This window comes from Canis lupus, chromosome 18 (genome assembly GCF_003254725.2).
Source record: "Canis lupus dingo isolate Sandy chromosome 18, ASM325472v2, whole genome shotgun sequence".
NCBI classification, from domain to species: Eukaryota; Metazoa; Chordata; class Mammalia; order Carnivora; family Canidae; genus Canis; species Canis lupus.
Genome location: NC_064260.1, coordinates 32,030,338 through 32,042,700, shown reverse-complemented (window position 1 = coordinate 32,042,700; position 12,363 = coordinate 32,030,338). Strand labels below are relative to the sequence as shown.

Genomic DNA, 12,363 nt, shown 5'->3' with positions numbered 1-12,363 from the left:
CATTTGTAGTGTTAAAACGAGAGATGAGGATGCATGGTCCATCTGACGTTTTAAGTCCTGAAATTTCATGAGCTCAAAGTGAGGTTTTTCTGACTCATTTTCACATGCCTTTTAAAAATGTATTCTTCCCACTTCCCCCCTCTTCCTGGGATGTTTCTTCCTCGCCTTCTTGGTCTTTCTGAAGTACATTCAAATGGCTTTCTCTCTGTTGGTGGCTCTAAAAAAAACCCAAGTGAGTGGCCTTTGCCCCTGAGCTCCTCTCCCTGGGGGCTATTCTCAGGGGCGGTGCTAAGCTTGATTCTGGAAGCAGAGTCCTGAGAGTTCTGCGCGGTCAAGTGGCTCACCCGGGCGTGGTGCTGCTGCAGAACACTTATCCATAGTAGGTTGTGTATGGAAGGGGGTGTGCTTACCCTGTGGAGCCATCATGCAGACGAAGGGCCTGGTGGTGATTTTCCATATGTTGGTTCTGTTCTGACTTCGAGGGAGTGAACAGCTTGCTTCTGGGAGGTTCATGAAGTTTCCTGGGTTCTCTGGGGCACCTCCTTTTAAACGAGTTCCCGAGGTCAACTGAAGAGCCTCCAAGATTGCGAAAGGGAAATGCCCTTTCTCTAAGTACCCTCAGAGGGACTGTGTAGGGGCACCCCTGGCCGTTCCCTTTCCTATTTTAAGAGTTTTCATTTGTTTGAGAAACAGGGTGAGAGCAGAATGGGAGGAAATGGAAATCTCTGTGGACTTGAGTTGCTTGCCCCCATAGGGTGCCATAAACAAGCCATTTAGTGGCTTTAGAAACAGGAGGAGGGGAGGAGTTAGGGAACAAAACAGAGTAAGGGGGCTGACTTTGTACAATAAATAAGTAACACTGCCACTTGGAGAAGGTGACTCGGATGAAGGTAGGAAAATAATGTGGTAAAGATTAAACCCACGGAAGACAAGCAAAACAACCCAGAAGTCAGAAGTACAAAGTTGTACATGTTAATGGGAGAGCAAAGTAGTCATGCGCCAACTGTCGGTCGGAATAGTGGGGGGAGGAAGGGCTGGGCCCCAAGGACCATGGATTTTTTTTTTTGAAAATTTAAATACTTTTGTGCTTTATCTTATTTTTAAGATTTTATTCATTTATTCAGAGAGAGAGAGAGAGAGAGAGAGAGAGGCAGAGATGCCGGCAGAGGGAGATGCAGGCTCCATGCAGGGAGCCCGATATGGGACTCGATCCTGGGTCTCCAGGGTCACACCCCGGGCTGCAGGCGATGGTGCTAAACTGCTGCACCACTGGGGCTGCCCAAGAACCAAGGATTTAAACCCCATTGGATTTGAATTTTAGTTACTGTTTCACAGGCCTTGCCTGAGATTTGGGGATGAGTGTGTGCGTGTGTGTGCACGTGCACGTGTGTCCACACAGCCCTGTCTGTGTGTGTGGGGGGTATGTGTACATGTATAAACATGGCTAGCCTTGGTCCTAGGAAGAAATTTCACATGGGACACAGGGAGCTCTTCATCCTGCCTCAGCTTATGTTTTAAAATGATAGATTGGGGACTACGTCACTGGGCTTTCTAGAACAATTATTTATTGTTCACTTTCTTGTGAGACACTGTGGTGAGTCCTGCTGGGTAGCCAGAGTTTCCCCCAGACTTTAAGTAAGGAGTGCAGCAGGAGAGGGGGAGCGTGCAGGTCTGAGTAGGGCATCGTGTAGTAGTGTTTGGGGCCGCTCGGTCACGAGAGCCGCACGGACCCAACACTGTGGAATTCAGAGGCGGTCCACACCTACTTCTGCTGTGATGGAGAAATGGGGATCATGTGGGGGATCCCAACGGGGGCTTGGAGGAGTGGAAGACAGGCCGGCATGGGCAGGGTCGCAGAGGTGGGAAGGTAAGCAGTATCCCTCGGGAAGCCCAAAGGTGACAGCTTTGCTGGAGTCTCAAGGAGCAGTGGGAGCCAAAGCTGGAAAGAGGGCATACTCTGCTACCAGGACTCCTGTGGTCTCAGGTGTTGGCACTTCCTGTGTCCCAGGTACCGTGGAAGATGCTTTACTCAAGATCCCTATGAGGGGTACCTGGTGGCTCAGTCGGGTAAGTGTCTGCCTTGGCTCAGGTCATGATTTTGGGGTCCTGGGACTGAGCTCTGCATTGGGCTCCCTGCTCAGTAGCAAGTCTGCTTGTCCCTCTCCCTCTGTCCCTCCCCCGGGCTTGTGCTCCCAATCTCTGTCTCTCAAACAAAATGAAGAGAATCTTTTGTTGTTGTTGTTGTGTTTTTTAATGATCCCTATAAGTTAGGGACTGTCACCATCACTACCTGACCTGGTAAGAGACTGATGCTCAGAAAAACCAGCAATTTGCTATAGGACATGGGCAAGGGCTAGGCTGTGGGCCCTGGGCTTTCTTGGCTCGTGGCTTTGGTGGGTGGGTGGGTGGGTGGGTGGGTATGGGGTTATGAGGGCCGCACCTGCCAGTGAGAGCTTGGGCTTGCGTGGTGGGCGTTAGGAGGCCTTGGCCTAGACAGAAGCTGTGTGGCCAGCCTGGGGTTGGCCAGTCTGCAGGCTCCCGAGTGTCTGAGTGAGGACGGCCTGGCATGTGCTGTCAGGGGCAGGCTGCCGGGAGGAGGCCTGGATTTGGAGACCTTTGAGCAAGCCATTTTCCTGGAATGGTGAGAGCTGAAGCTGGGTGTGTACGTGAGGGTCAAGCAGTTGGGCTGGGGAGGAAGTGCAGGCCGCCAGGTGTCAGGCGATTCCCAGACTTGGATTTCTGGACCAGTGAAATAATAAAAAATAAGCCCCCGAAGGGTGGGCTCCAGATGTTGGGTCACTTCCTTTTATTTGTTCAAATGGGAACAGTGTAAAAAAAAAAAAATCCACCCTTTATTAGATCTCATATAAGAAATCACGTTTTACTACAGAAATTTAGGAGTTTCTTGTCTTCAGAAAAATGATGGTCTTTTAAATGGAACAATTGACCCGGAAGGAGAGCTCACCGCAGTGGCCCTTGAAGCGTCTAAGATTGTCGCTGCCCGGTGAGCACCTTGAGGTGGGTCTGGGTGTTCTCACACACCCATTTGGGGCCCCCGTGGTAGAGGCTGTTTTGTCCTCAGGTGAGACTTCAGGGGCCGGGGAGGCAGGTGCCCCGCTCTCAGGCCTCTGGGTGTTTAGGATTTGGAGCAGGGTGTTCTAGGGCAGGGCCTCTGTGCACAGGAACTGGGGAGGGGTCTTGTGAACAGGGGAGTGGGGAGGAGAGTCCGAGAGAGGAGGGAAGTGCAGGGGGGCGCAGCCTGACCCTTAGTTAGCACCAGGCTTTCGGAGAGATCTCACTGTAGTCCTTGGGAGAGGCCTGGGGGCCGAGGCGCTGCTCATCCCCATCGACTGGAGGGGGACCCTGAAGGCCCAGGTGCCGGGCATCTGTGAGTCATCTCAGGGCCGGGGCACAGAGTTGGGGTTCACGTGGGGCCTGCCGCCTTCTGTGCTTACCCCACGTGGGTCCCTAACTCTGGGATGGCCTTGGCATGCTGTTGGGGAACCTTTTCCATGACTCATCTGATTGATTTGGTGTAACCGTAGTGACGTGTTGAGGCATTTCTGACTCCCTTGGGGACGTGTGTGGCCGGTTGTCTGTGACGCGGGGACCCTTTCAGCTGGTTGCGATCCCCAGGTGTGGCGTCATCCTTTGGCACCTGGCGGATGGGGGCCGTCCAGGTACAGGGCCCCATCTTGTGACCAACTGGGCTTTCCTAGATGCGTCCAGCGTGCGCCCTGAGCCCCAGCCCAGCCTCACCGTGTCCTGTGCAGGTCTGGGTGCTGCCATTCGGGTGCCCTGCGTGAAGGTGGCCGCTGGGGCTCCTGGGCTCTGGTCTCCCTTCCAAGAAGCCGCAGCGCAGGGAGGGAGGGAGAACCCCGAGCAGGTGGGATTCGAACCCTGGCCCACGCCCCCTGAGCCCAGACGCTTCTCACCTCACTTCCGTGCGGGGTGAGGGTCCTCTCTTTCATATTGGCATGACTCCTCCCAGATGGCTTCCCAGAAAGCTCCTAATGGAATCTTCGAACAGCTATCCAAGGACGGTTTCAGAATTTCAGACATTTTCCTCTTCTAATGGAAGGTCTGTCTGGCTCGCCGGTGAAGGGGGGCCGGGTTCCTCCAGGGGCCCACTTCCTAATTTCCAAGCATCGTCCATGGAGAAAATCCACCCTCCAGGGAGCTTATGACTAAGAGAGCTCAGTCCGAGTCCATCTCACTGCGTGGGCAGCAGCTTTGATCGTCCTGAGGGTGTTTTGGTTCCCACCGAGGTGGGCATGGAGAAGGGGCTCCCCTGCCGCCCCGCCTGGCCCGGCTCTCCTGGGGAGGCCTGCTGTGTGCTGCCCGGGCCTGGGCCTCACAGCCCGCGGCTCCCGTCCCCTTCAGCCTGAGGCTTCCGGGGCTTTGTTTCTGGAAGTTGTAGCTGGGCTGGAAGGCAGCCAGATGTTGGAAGCAGAGGTGCACACCTTGAGGAAAGCCTTTTCTGCTTTTAGAGCAGCCCAGGGGGCTCCTTCCTGGCAGACCAGCTCTTCCCGGGGGAGGCGTGTGGGGCCCTCGTGCCTGTGTGGGCTTTTCTCAGACCCACTGATAAAATATTTACATCAGGGGCTTGGTACCAAGCCCTGGTTTGTTTGTTTAAAGAGTCTTAACAACACATCGGCCGTAAGGATGCCAGCTTGTTAGCTTTTGGTTTCTTGCTTGCGGTTTTTGTTTTTACGAGGAGTGAAGCCAGGCCTGATCTTCTGAGAAGGAGCCTGCTGTGTAGGAGAAAACTAGTCCCTCGTGTATCTGATAGTGATGAGGCTCCTGCCTGCCGAGCGTTTGCTGTGTGCCCCTGCCTGCAGGGTTCTTGGGGCTTTGCAGCATTCTCTCTTCATCTTCCCACGACCTTCCAGGTGGATTGAATTGTGTCCACAAAATAAAAGGTCTGTTCCAGTCTGGTTTTGAATTGTGACCTTATTTGGAAATGGGGTCTTTGCAAATGCAAGTAGTTAAGAGGAAGTCCTACTGGACCAGGGTGGGTCCTGATTCCAAGGACAGGCGTCCTTACATGGAGGGGACACACAGACACACGCTGAGGACCACGTCAGTGGAAAGACAGAGTGATATAATGAGAGTGATGTAGATTCAAACCAAGGAACGCCGAGGATTGCCAGCACCCACCAGACGCCTGGGAGAGGTGAGGAAGCATTCTTCCCTATGCAGCCTTCGGAGACAGCATAGCCTTGCCAGCACCTTGATTTTGAACTTCTAGCCTCCAGAATTGTGAGAGAATAGATTTCTGTTGTCTTAAGGCACCCATGTGTGAAGCAGCCCTAGGAAACAGTACAGTGGGAATTACCTAGGAGGGGATTAGCCCCGTTTTGCAGGTGAACAAACCAAGGCCCAGAAGTGTTAGGCGTCTTGCCCTAGGTCACTCAGCTTCTCTGTGGAGACAGATGGAGGAGGGGATGGCCCGGTGGTGCTGCCAAGTGCACACCTTCAAGATGGTGACTTTCTGATGCTGGGTACTTCGGACACCTGCAGTTCTTTAGCAGGAGACAAAGACAGGCCTCGAGCATGGGGATTTGGGGGATCCATCAGGGTGTCTCAAGGGAAGGAAGACAGAGGACCAGAGGAAGCACGGTGGCTTAAACTTGCCTTTTAATGTGTGTGTGTGTGTGTGTGTGTATAGATTTAGGTTTTATTTAATTATTCATGGGAGACACAGAGAGAGAGGCAGAGACACAGACAGAGAGAGAAGCAGGCTCCATGCAGGGAGCCTGATGTAGGACTCAAACCCAGGACCCCAGGATCACAACCTGAGCCAAAGGCAGACGCTCCACCACTGAGCCCCCCGGGTGCCCCTCACGGTTTGTTTTTAAATTGATGAGACAGATGATGGTACAAAAATTGAAGAAAACACTGAAAAAGTAGCTCCCTCTCTTGCCCCTGCTGTCTTGTTATCCAGTTTACTAGTTACCAGTTACACCAGTTCTCCAGCCCAGGGGAAACCAGTCCTGACTGTTGTGTTCTTCCAGAGGTAACTACGTTAACCTACACTATATAAGCACGATGCATAACATATAAATAGTACACAGATACAACATCCATAGTGTCTTTATATAATTGTGTATGTGGGTGATACTGTGTATGTACAGCGTACATTTATCGTCTTTATATTGTATATGCTTTTCTACCACTTGGATATATTTTTGATTTGAGCCTTGCTGTTTTGAAAAAGGAAGCACAAGCATATGGTATGATATTCATAAGGTACCAAAGAGCACACGGTGCGAACTCTCCCCTCTTATCTAATCCCCAGCCACCCCTAGTCTCCTCCGTGGAGGCACCTGTTTTCCAGTTATTGTTGCTTATTTACTGAATATGTCTCAGAGATCTCTCTGGCAGAAAGAGTCGCCTCATTTATTTTTATGGTTTATGGTATTCATGGCATTCGGTTATGTGGCTGTACCATAAATTATTTAACCTATCTGCGGTTGCTAGCCGGGATGACTTACATCTTTGCTGTGACAGTGTTGTGTTAAATAGCCTTATACATAAGTAGGTTGTTTTAAATAGCTAGAGAAGTGGAATTGTTGACTTGGGGAGTTAAGTGCATTTGATATTTTGATGGTTATGCCTAATTGTCCTCCAGAGAGTCTGTTCCTATCCCCCTGCCCCCAGCCATAAATGAGGGTGCTGATCTTCCCACTGCTTCCCATCCCACTGTGTTAGCAACGTTTTATCACAGTCAGTGCCTTATTTTATTTTTCTTGTAATGAGTGAGCATCTTTTCTTTCTTTTTCTTTTTTTAAAGATTTTATTTATTCATGAGAGATGCACACACACACACACACAGAGAGAGAGAGAGAGAGAGAGAGAGAGGGAGGTGGAGACACAGGCAGAGGGAGAAGCAGGCTCCATGCAAGGGGCCCGATGTGGGACTCGATCTTGGGACTCCAGGATCACGCCCTGGGCTGAAGGTGGTGCTAAACCGCTGGGCCACCCGGGCTGCCCTTTTTTTTTTTTTTTTTTTTAGAGAACGAGAGAGTCAGGGGTGGAGGAGAGGGAGAGGGAGACTCGTAAGCAGGCTCTGTGCCCAGCACGGAGCCCGACGTGGGGCTGATCCCGTGACCCTGAGATCATGAGTGGAGCCAAAATCGAGAGTCGGATGCTTAACTAACTGAGCCACCCAGGCACCCCTGAGTGAGCGTCTTTTCAAAATGATATTTGTGGTTGATGTTTAGGAGCTACTTTGATTTCTTATGATTTGTGGGAGCTATTTGTAAGGAAGTTAGGCCTTTGTGATACAAACGGCTGGTAAATTTTTCTCAGAGATTGATTAATCCTTTCTAGATGAAGAAACTCTTCTAGGTTTCCATGTCACATGTAGGCCTTCCTTGCCCCAAAATTACATATTAAAACACTCGTGTTTTCTTCTTTTGATTTATTTTTCATATTTCCATCTTTCACGCATCTGGAATTTATTTTGGTGTCATGTGTGAATAGGGATTCAGCTTTATCTTTGCCAGGTGGCTCTCTGTGCATGCCATTCATTTATTAACCATTCATTTATTAAGTAATCCCTTCCTGTCTCCTGACTTGATCTGCAATGGCTTTCTGTTGCTGTTAAACACTATTACTACAAACTTGGTGTCTTAAAGTAGCACACATTTATTATTTCATATTTTCTGTTGGGTCGGGAGACCAGGCATGGCATAGCCAGGCTCTCTGCAAGGCTCCAGTCGGGGGCAGGTGGGGTGGTCATCTGGAGCTGCAGTCTCATCTGAGGCTCGACTGGGGAAGGATCCATTTCCAAATTCCCGTGGTTGTTAGCACTGATTTCCTCGCAGGAAGCTGGATGGAGGCCTTATTTTCTTGCTGGATGTTGCCTGGGGCTCATCTGTGTTCTTTGTCATGTGACAGCTTGGTCTTTTTTATTCCCCATCCAAGTCAGCAAGAGAAAGAGGGTCCCTGTAATCCTCTGTAACATAATTGCACACATTGTGTTAGTTTTGCCTTATTGTGTTGATCAGAAGCAAGTCATGGGTTCTGTCCACATTCAAGGGGAGAGGATCACACAAGGGTTTGACACCTGGAGGAGGGGGAGGCTCTGCAGTGGCCTTTTTTTTTTTTTTTTAAGATTTTATTCATTTATTTACATGAGACGAGAGATGAGAGAGAGAGAGAGAGAGAGAGAGAGAGAGAGAGAGAGAGGCAGGCAGGCAGAGGAAGAAGCAGGCTCCATGCAGGGAGCCTGACGTGGGACTCCATCCTGGGTCTCCAGGATCACTCCCTGGGCTGAAGGTGGTGCTAAACCGCTGAGCCACCTGGGCTGCCCTGCAGTGGCCTTCTTAAGAGTGTGTCTGCCTCCCTACCTTTATTGGACTTTAAATCTCTCTATATATTTGAGCCCATTTCTGAAATCCCACCAGCTTTTGAGGTGTGGTAGAGGAAGAGAGGGCTGCATAAAGATGGGGAGGAGGTGCCCATCTTTGACTCCCTGCCCTGAGCCTAACCAACCCTGGCCAGTTGCAGATTCCATTTCTCTCAGTCCTTTGGCAGCGGGCTTCGTTCCCTGGCTGAACTTGATACAAAGGCTGCCTGTTGCCTTCATGGCCACGCTCCACGTCTCCAGGCTGAGTTAGCCTAGCAAATGCTTGGGCATAAAGGAAGTTTGCAGCTTCAGTTCCATGCATTTGAGCTGAAATTCTGTTTTACTAGAGATTATGTTCATATTGGCGAATATTACCTTTTAGCTGCACTACAGCCTCTAGATGAAATCAGCTGTGATGTTGCAACTTGAAAGTGTTATCCCAGTAGAATGCATTAATAGGACAAGCTGTTTGTGGGGGGCGGGGGGGGGGGCGCGGCGGGTAGAGATGCCGATGGATTGGTACCACAGTCCTCTTCCTCGGAGAACAGGAGCATGCAGAACAGGCCTCTGGAGGAAGGATGGGAATCTTGACAGCTGTGTTCACTTCATACTTCCTTAAGTCAGTTTTATTATGTATAGTTTGTGCCCCCCTCTAACCCCCCATGTCCCATTTACTTTCCCAAGAGTTGTTATGGACTGATTGGTCTGCTGGGAGTAGAGGGTTTAAACAGTAATTAAAAGATGTTGGGGGCACCTGGGTGGCTCAGTTGGTTAAGTGTCTGACTCTTAATTTCAGTTCAGGTCATGATCTCAGGGTTGTGAGATCGAGCCCCGCGTTGGGCTCCATGCTGGGTGTGGGGCCTGCTTAAGATTCTCTCCCTCTCTTTCTGTTCTTCCTCCCTCCTCCCTCCTCTCCACCTGTGCACTCTCTCTCTCTCAAAAATAAAATAAATTAAAAGATGACGGGTTACAGCCCCCACAAATAATGTATGAACTGGTGTGGGAGTGATGTAATCTTGGGCACTGAACCATGCAGGGTGGGAAGGTGTAGGAGGATGCTGTCATTTTTTGACAGAGGGAGGGGAATGGAACCTGTCAGAAAGCTGGCCTGGAACAGGATGGGGTACTAAGGGATTTTTTAAAGAGTAGAAGGATGTGAGACAAAAAAGAATTTTCGGGTTGTTAAGACATGCTGATGGTGATAAAAACTTCTCAGAATGAGTGAGTAAGGAATTGAGTGGCCAGGCTCAGGAGAATGGCTGTTTAGAATATGCCTTGGTCTGGATTGGAGAATCAGTTGATGCAGAGAAGGACCATTTTGGTATTGGGTAGGAGGAGCTGGAGTAGGTGCTGGCTGGGGAACTGGGAGCAGGTGCTGAAGTAGAAATAGGCCGGTTCCACAGGTGGAGACCATCAGGGTTGATGGGCGGATGTTGGCAATTCACCTGCCAGGTAATTCTTCAAAGTTAATTGCCAGTGAATGGTCTCTTGATAGAAGTTGAGCTTGGAAGTGTATATGGGTTAGATCCTTAAGTGCCTTCGCAATCAAGAAAAGGATGTTATAGGGGTTACTTCTGTGGATCCAGCTCTTCAGAAATCTGGAGGGTCAGTATCCGAGTAGGAAAAGGAAGGTTAGTGGAGAACTTACAGGTGGTGCGGCTGGGAAGTTTTTCTGTTGGAGCAGGTGAGGTGAGCTGGCCAGGGAGCCTCTGATGGGGTATTGTGTATGGGAGAGAGGGCTGGGGGGTCTCGGGAGAGTGGGTGAGGGATGTTTACTGGAAACCTTGGCAGATGCCACCAGGAAGGACGACCTTGGTGTGTCTTGTGTACACTCTTTACTCCTCTCTGGGCCATTGGATGACTTTTTTTTTTTTTTAAGATTTTATTTATTTATTTATGAAAGACACACAGAGAGAGAGAGAGGCAGAGATGCAGGCAGAGGGAGAAGCAGGCTCCATGCAAGGAGCCCAACATGGGACTCGATCCCGGGTCTCCAGGATCAGGCCCTGGGTCGAAGGCAGGTGCTAAACTGCTGAGCCACCCGGGATCCCCCATTGGATGACTTTTATTTCATTCATTATCAAACTTACCATGTTCTAGGCATCACGTTAGGCACTTAGGGATACTGAATTGAATAACACGCGTTCTTTCCCTCCAGGAGCTCAGTGTTGTGTGGATGGGAAAGATACTTTGAAGTATCTCAGATGATGTTGGAATAAATAGGATTTCTTTTCCTGGAAGACTCTGAGTTGAATTCCATTGTGTGGCAGGTGGACAGTGATTTCAGTGGTCTCTGTGTGCTGTGTGTGTGCATGTTTAGCTGTATCACTTTGGCGTTTTATTTTTCTTGGAGTCTTGGAAATGTGCCTGCCTAGAATATTTTTGTAAATGTGTTTTGTTTGGGTGCTCTCATTCTATTGAGACTCAAGCCAAATTCATACATTAGCACAAAAGCTGCATTGCTCAGACATGTGCTTAATTAGCCCATGGAGTGGACTTAGGAGCTTTCTGGAGGTAGGTCATTGCGGGTGGCTTGGTGGCTCCATGTCATCAGTGACCTAGGCTCACTTTCTTACACATTCCTCTGCTAACAACTCCATGGCCCAGAGTGACTGCCTGAGGACCAGCCGTGTCATCCGAATTCCAGCCTGGAGGAAGGAGGAAGACCCTTGGCAGAATGAGCTCCTTCTTCTTAAGGATCCTTCCTGCAAGTCACATACAGGACTTCGGTCTTCATCCATTGGCCAAAATGTAGTCACAACAGCCACATTCTGCTGCAAGAAAGACTGTGTGCTGAGATCAAATCGGGAGCCCTCTTCATAGTTATAGGAGGAAAAAACATATAATAGGGGGTATACACAGGGGTTAATTATGAAGGGAAATAGACCAAATACTAGAGTTTTACTTCTGAACACTTATTTTAGGGCAGGAAAGCATACTGGGGTGGATGGCCTCACATGGTTAGTACATTACAGGAAACATGCCCTATCCTCCCAGGCAGCTTTGAAAGAAGAATGAGAGGTTATCCTGGTGAGTCTAGTAGGGAGAGAGCCGATAAAGGTGGGGGGGATGGCTAGGGAAACCCCGACAGTGGTGTCAAGCCGGAACCCCACGTCCACAGTAGCCACCGTGTGCTGTGGATGCCAGTTTGCAGGGCTGCAGCGTCTCATGTGCACAGCTTCTCATGTGCGCAGCTCTGGGAGCATGCTCCAGGGTGAGGCCTTTTTATTGTTCGTGATGGTTGCGATGCTCCGGGGTGATGCAGGGTAAGCTGGCCAGTTGAAAATAACTAGGAGCTCATGCACGTTTTTGGGAGGGAGGGAAATGGCACTGGAGCATCTCCCCCATTCCATCAGAGGCAAAAATCCAAACTGGAGCCTCCTGTGAACTGGATTCTGCCTTTCTCCAGCCTCATGCTCCCTCGAGGTTTGCAGACCTGCAGTGCGGAGCTCCTCCATCCACCTCCTGCCCAGGGGGATCCGGGCGGTCCAGGGCAGAGCAACCTATCCGTTCTGTTTATAACCCTCAGGTGACACATGCCCAGTACTGATGTGTGTTAAATGTTTCCTGCACGCATCAGCTCTTCTTGATGCACTAGGCTCCTTGGTTCGGTTGGGGCTGTTTCTCACACATCTTTGGGTCCCCAGCACAGCAGTGCTTGGCACCTGTGGCTGGACCCAAGTGCCCTAGACTTGGGCACCCCTTTGGGTGTCAGTCCTGGCAGCGTTTCTGTGTTTTCTTAGCCTCCTGGTCTCACCTAAGCGGGAGGCTCCTCTTTACCTAGAGCAAATTATTGAGCAGGAAAAGACAGTTAAAAGGTAAATTGATGGCCAGCTGGGCCCTCCAGAGTCAGCTCCTGGAAATGTTTACATTTTAAACACCCACACTCAGAGTCCTTTCCTTAGCAGTCCAAGTGCCTTGGGTTAGGGAGAGGGAGAAGAAGTTCTTTAGCTTAAATGCTGCTGTTGCTGGGAGGGGTGTAGCTGTTGAAGCACATTTTCTTGACC

General features: G+C 50.2%; 1 protein-coding gene across 2 annotated transcripts in view; it reads left to right on the top strand.

The window, feature by feature from the left end:
• Window positions 1–12,363, top strand: part of LDLRAD3 (low density lipoprotein receptor class A domain containing 3) — a 232,808-nt gene that overhangs the window by 17,068 nt on the left and 203,377 nt on the right. The gene's annotated exons all lie outside the window — the stretch shown is intronic.